Here is a 6,513-nt window from a genome sequence, read left to right as displayed (position 1 = left end):
CACAACTCACAACTGTATGTTGTTAAGATACCATGGTTCCTTGGATTTATAGTAGGGTCCCTGACCAAAAGCTAAGGAGGAATCTTAGTACTCAGAATAAATTCTGTATCAACATGTAAAGAAAAAAATGACTGCAATCACTACAATCATTGTACAAAGCTGGCCTGCCTTGGAATGACTGCAGAAACACTGTAATTTTGTGTCTTGATCTTTTTTGACTCCTGGGGGAAATGAGTGAAGATGACTTGTTCATTCCATTCCTTTCTTCTGAGTCAATTCATAGGATTCGAATCACCTCACCCTCTTTTCAAACAAAGCTGTCCAGATGAACTCTGTTATTTCCAACTTGGGCTGTGTCAGCCAAGTTTCCTTTCTAACATATGCAGTTTCTGTCGTTTACAAACAAGCACATGCATGTTTATCTCAGGCAGTACATGACAGAATTGCTAGCATTTTAAAACAACTTACCAATGTTTCCTGCTCAGGTCAAACAATTGCGTTACAAAAATCCAAGACAAGAAAGTATTAATATACAGTAAATGCTAAACTTCACTTTGCTATTTTAATTATATAATCAACTATATGACATAAGTAAATGGATAATGGATGGGATTTTCTTCTCTTCATAAGCTAAAAATAACTTGTTTTTTCATTTCTCATAAATACAAACTAAGACCATGGAATGGGAAAATGTAAAAGGAATTGTAGAAGATCTGAGTAAATTCTGATCCTAAAGGGCTTCAGAGCAGCAATGAGTGGAAGCAATTAAAAATGATATAAGAAACGGTGCAACTTTAGTATGGAAACCACCTAGGTGGCCTAGTATATCTTCATGTTTGCAGTTGAAAACCTCGTTGAGAATTCCTTTCCCTCTCCAACTCCTTTCATGTGACCTCCCACCACTTCTCCAGTTCACAGCCTCTTCTAAAGTTGTTTTACACACACACACACACACACACACACACACACACACACACACACACCTGTTCAGTCCATTTACTGAACAGTCTTATATCCATGTGTTTAGGGTCGACCACTTAGTACTGGTAACCTATCATATGGCTCATACCCGGAGGAAACTGATTCTCTGATTTTTCTCTCCCTCGGCAGCAATAGACTTCCTGGAGCTTTTTGTCTAGGGATGGATCCTTGTGAAAATTTCCCCATCCATGTTGGCATATTAACTGGTATGGTCCTGTGCAGGCAACCACACTGCAGAGCTCATGAATACAGCATCCCTGTCGTATTTAGAAGATACTATCTTGCAGCAGCATTCTGGTCCACGGCCTCTGGCAATCCTTCTCCTCCTCCTTCCAGGATATTCCCTGCTTAGCTGTGGGGGCTGTATTGTAGATGGATCACTTGGGGCTGGGCACCACAGAATCACTTACTCACAATTTTGACCAATCGTGGATCTCTGTAATATTCTCCATCTGCTACAAAAAGAAGCTTCTTTGATGCGGGGTGAGAGCTGCACTTACCTATGGGTGTAAGCAGTAACATTTAGAATGCAGTTAGAAGCCATATTGGTTTAAGAAAACTGTAGCAGTAGGTTCTTCTCCAGGGTCTGTGACCTCTCCGGCCATAGGTTAGTTGACTAGGTTTCTAGTACCAGGCATGACTTCTGATCTATTGAGTGGACGTTAAGTCCAATTACAGTCATTGTTTGCCCCAAAATATAAGTGCCACTATTGCACCCTGGGGGACTTCTTGCCATACTGGTCATTGTTATGGTTCACAAGCTTTACATCTGGGTAGGACTTATGTTTTTCTCTCTTGTCAGATTATGTGACTCAGTCCTCAGAGAGGAGGATTCCAGGTCAGTTCCAGCTTAATTACTCCAAGTCTTGTGTTCAAAGTATGTGGTGTCTTCAGCTATAAAGTCTTACCTTCAAGTTCTGTGAGGTAGCCAAGGGTGATGACAATAGCCTATACGGTTTGGGGAGTCTCTTGAAACCCCCGACGAACAATTTGAAGAGAGGTTTTCCATGCCTGGCACTGGGGTTTTGTTAGCTAGTCTATGCCTTTTGGGGTAAGTACTATCACCCTGTGTGTCATAATTCCATTTAATATATATAACATGTATAATGTATATTAATATTATATTATGTATAATGTATATGATAACATATATTAATATATTGTATATATATAGATTATGTTTAATGTTAAAATATTTATACATTTGATATATACTAATATAACATATATTATATAAGGTTTTCAATTATCCTTAGTGTTACATATCTCACCTTCCTCCCTCTCCCTCTGTACTACCCACCCTCCTTTTTTCAAGGTTAAATGCAATTTATTGTGTATGACTGTGGTAACACTGGATTTGCATGTAAGTGTGAATGCAAAGTTGAATTTATTTAATTTTTAAATTGTATTTATTTTTGTGTATATATGTGTATATGGTATGGCAATGTGTGTGTGTGTGTGTGTGTGTGTGTGTGTGTGTGTATGTGTGTGCACACATGCAGGCATCATGGTACAGGTGTGGAGGACTGAGAAGAGTTTTTGTGGGTTCATTTGTCCCTTTCCACCTTTACATGGGTTCCTGGGATCAAACACAGGTCATCAGGCTTGTGTAGCAAGGGCCAAGCCATCTCTCCAGGGCCTACAATGTTGAATTTAAGCAGTAGTGAACACCTGAATTATTAGAAACATTTAGACTGCAAAGATGTCTTAATGAGGAAAAATCATCTTATGATGAGTTTGTATACTTTAACATACTGTATATTTTATAATAAAAAAAAGTTAATATCCTTGGCATTTGCATATAATCACCTTAGAATTATAGTGATTATGGTGTGTGCCTCACATGAAACAGTGAAAATATCATTTTCAGAAATTATTACTTTGAAATAGGAGTTTTTCAAGCAAAGCAATTTGATATAATTAGGTAGGTTTGTAATTTTTTTAGTTGAATGCTAAAACAATGTGTTAGCTATTTAAAGAAGGCTATTATGCCATAGCCATCACCCTACTCCTTTTCTGCTCCCTTCCTTCACTGTACTCAACTAAAAAAAGAAAACCCACAAGCTTCTATTTTTCCTGCATGCAAATGCATGTAACATTGTACAGTGTACACTGTACAGAGAGGGGCGATAACAGTAACGATGATAACCGAAAGAATAGTGACAGCAGCAACATTTACAGCCCATCTTACTGTAAATTTGCATCTGCTGAAATGGTCTCACACAACAACAGTCTAATGAGGTAGGTCCAACGATGTCTATTGAGGTGAAAACCCAACATTTATAGAGAACTTTGGCCACATGCCCACAGCCACACTTCAGTGAGAAGCAGAGCCGGGTTCTACCTTTGTGCATCTGACCTTTAGCTTGGGCTGTTTTCTTCTAACCACACATAACATGAAGCTTGAGGGAACACTGTTTTTTTTTTTTTTTTTTTTTTATTGTGCCTGGGGTAGAACTTAGGAACACTCACATGATAGGCATATGCTCGCCATTGAATTATACCATCTACCCTAAATATTTAACATTTTCTCACATGTGCCCCATGTTTCAAGAAGTTGAAATACTTTTACTTCATTGAAAAATTAGGAGATATGATAAAACTTTTCTAATTTTCCCAAGAAAATTATTTTTAAAAAATTTGTGTATACTTGTGTGTGGGGTGGGGTATGTGCATGTGTGAGTGAAGGTGCCCACAGAGTCCAAAAGTGGGTGTCAGATCCCCTGGCATTGGAATTATAGGTGGCTGTGACCCAAACTCTGGTTCTCTGCAAGAGTAGTGCTCTTAGTCCATCCACTGATGAAGAGTGGTATGTGTGCGCGCCTGTGTGTGCGTGTGCGTGCGTGCGTGCGTGCGTGCGTGCGTGAGTGCGTGCGTGCGTGCGTGCGTGCGTGCGTGTGTGTGTGTGTGTGTGTGTGTGTGTATGTTGTGTATGGACAACTTTGTGAGTCTCTCCTACTCTTACATGGATGGATGCTGAAGATGGGACTTAGGCTTGCATGACAAGCAGTTCATCCAGCGAGCCATCTCACTAGCCCTTAACATGTTGGGTACAGAGAAGGAGCTCTGTCCCTTCCTCAGTATGAGTTTAGGCAGGACTTCCTTCTCTGCTCAACAGGAGCAATTGGATTTAGCTCCTTACAAGACTATGCTATTTAGATGGAATTCAGTGGCCCAGATCAGACAGCTGAAATGGCAAGCACATTGCGAGGGCTCAGTACTGATGAATTACCATCATTATCCTTTACCCCCACCCTCATCAAAACAAACATTAGTCTGGACTCCTGTCAGCTGCTTCCTCGCCATGCCTTTCCCTCTTGCTCTCTTTAACGTGCCATGACCTTGCACAAGTCCCATGAGTGCATGTCTGCTTAGTTCTTTCATTGTCAACTGCTCAGTGGAGGTGGGGACATCGCTCCATGAGAGAGTACAGACGGCATGTGTGGGGCAACCTGAGTTCAGTTCCCAGTGCTATAAAACAAACAAAGCAAGGCAGTGTCCAGAGCTCGTTTTAGTTGACCACAACTCACTGAAATACTTTCTCTCTTGACTTCCCAGACTCCATTTGTTATGATTTGCAGGTACCTCATGGGCCATTTGCTACCTCCATTTCCTTGACCCAGGGCCTACAGTTGGAGTCTGTCAGGTATGGGCAAGATCCTATTTTGCTTACTCAACCTATTTGCCCAAAATTATCTAATTTAATTGTATAAATACCAACTGTACTTTTTTTTGGTTTTTTGACAATTGATTTTTCGAGACAGGGTTTCTCTGTGTAATGGCTCTGGCTATCTTAGAACCTGCTTTGTAAACCAGGCTGGCCTCGAACTCACAGAGATCTGTCTGCTTCTGTCTCCTGAGTGCTGGGGTTAAAGGCATTCACCACTACACCCGGCCCAATTGTTACTCTTATGGTTCCAATTTGCATCTCCTTGGAAGCCCCATTTATTATCATATTTGGTTTCCCTCCCGAGTTTTGAAAGAACATTCACACTTGGAATAGACCAAATGTAAAACTGTGAACAGATCACCTTTGTTTCAGCGGAGAGTTGGGATTATCACAGGTTTAACTTGTATTCTAACTCCAGTTCTGTTCTAACATTAATACTGCCAAAATTGTATGTTACAATCTAACATAATTGTGTATAAGGTGCTGAGGATTGAGGCCAGGTCTTATTATTTTATTTTTATTTAAGGTCAGGTCTTTACACATGCTAAACAAGCATTTTCCTTTCAATTTCATTGCCAGATATATAGTCTAAGATTTAAAAATAAACCAAACCAAAAAGTTCAATAAATATTTGTATACACTGATATGGATTCCATTACATGCTATTTGCATACACAAAATAAAAACCTCATGAGTCATTTGTGTTATGAAAATAACAAGGAAAATTAAAAAACAATCATGTACTTAAGTTGTTTATTGGGTCAGACTTGTTCCTATAGAAAAAGCTGAAGTTCTTTGGATGATTTTAAAAAGGAATCTAAACTGGACCTTGGTTGTGCAGTACGGAAGTGTAAGTGTGTATGAGGTGTATCATGGAAGATCTAGTAAGCTGTAAGCTGACACTATCTGGATGGGAATGATTAAGCTTGGGGCTATAATCAATTTTTCATTGCTTTCTTTTTTATCTTTTTGTATGGGTTCTATTTCTGGCATCTCCTCTGCTGACTGCTGGAGATGGTTTGTGTTTCCTGTGGGCTGTCTTGGGTTACTCTTCTGTCATACTGTGTTGCACTCTCTGCTGAGTTTTAACTCCTTACTCCGCTTTCTACAGATACTAGGATACCATTGCACCATCTTTTCTTAATTCTCTTTCTTGATCATTTTTAGTGGTGTAAATCTCATATCTTATAGTCTCTGCCACGCTGGAGAACAGAAACTGCAGTAATGATTTAGCATGTATCTTACTATCTGTCCTTTCTTTGACAAGTGTTAAAATTATAATAAAACCTCCCATACTTCCCCATAGCTCTTTGCCTAGAGTTAATTCCTCTGTTTACATTACAGTCTCACTAAACACAGTCTTTGGAAAAACTTCATTCGTTTACTATTCTTTTGCTTGACTGTTCCCACAGTTTGCCCCACTTTTTTTTTTTTCCTCTCTGAATTCCATTTTGGCAGAATGCAGCAGTTGCTCAAAGGAAGAGATGAATGGCATATTTAACTAATATATGTCTACTACTCTAGTCCTGGGTGCTTTCAAGGAGAAATTTGACCATCTATTTTGAGCTAGCAGTATCTAGTTTGAGGTCTGATAGAAGGAAAACTGTTGTATTTGTCTTTAAGAAGAGGGAACTATCACCTTTGACCAAAGACATCCTAATCAAAGGGTTTTTAACCTAAGCACTCATAGAAATGCTGCCAGCAAGTTTTCTGCTCTTTTATTATGTAGAGAAACAATGGAGGGCTGGTGTAGTAAGCTTTCTTGTTGGGACTGTCAGCCTGCAAATAATGACATAGAGATTTATTATTAATTATGAAAGCTTAGCCTTAGCTTAGGCTTTTTTTCTAACTGCTTTTATATC

This window comes from Peromyscus eremicus, chromosome 4 (assembly GCF_949786415.1).
Source record: "Peromyscus eremicus chromosome 4, PerEre_H2_v1, whole genome shotgun sequence".
Taxonomy (NCBI): domain Eukaryota; kingdom Metazoa; phylum Chordata; class Mammalia; order Rodentia; family Cricetidae; genus Peromyscus; species Peromyscus eremicus.
This window is presented reverse-complemented; position numbering follows the sequence as displayed.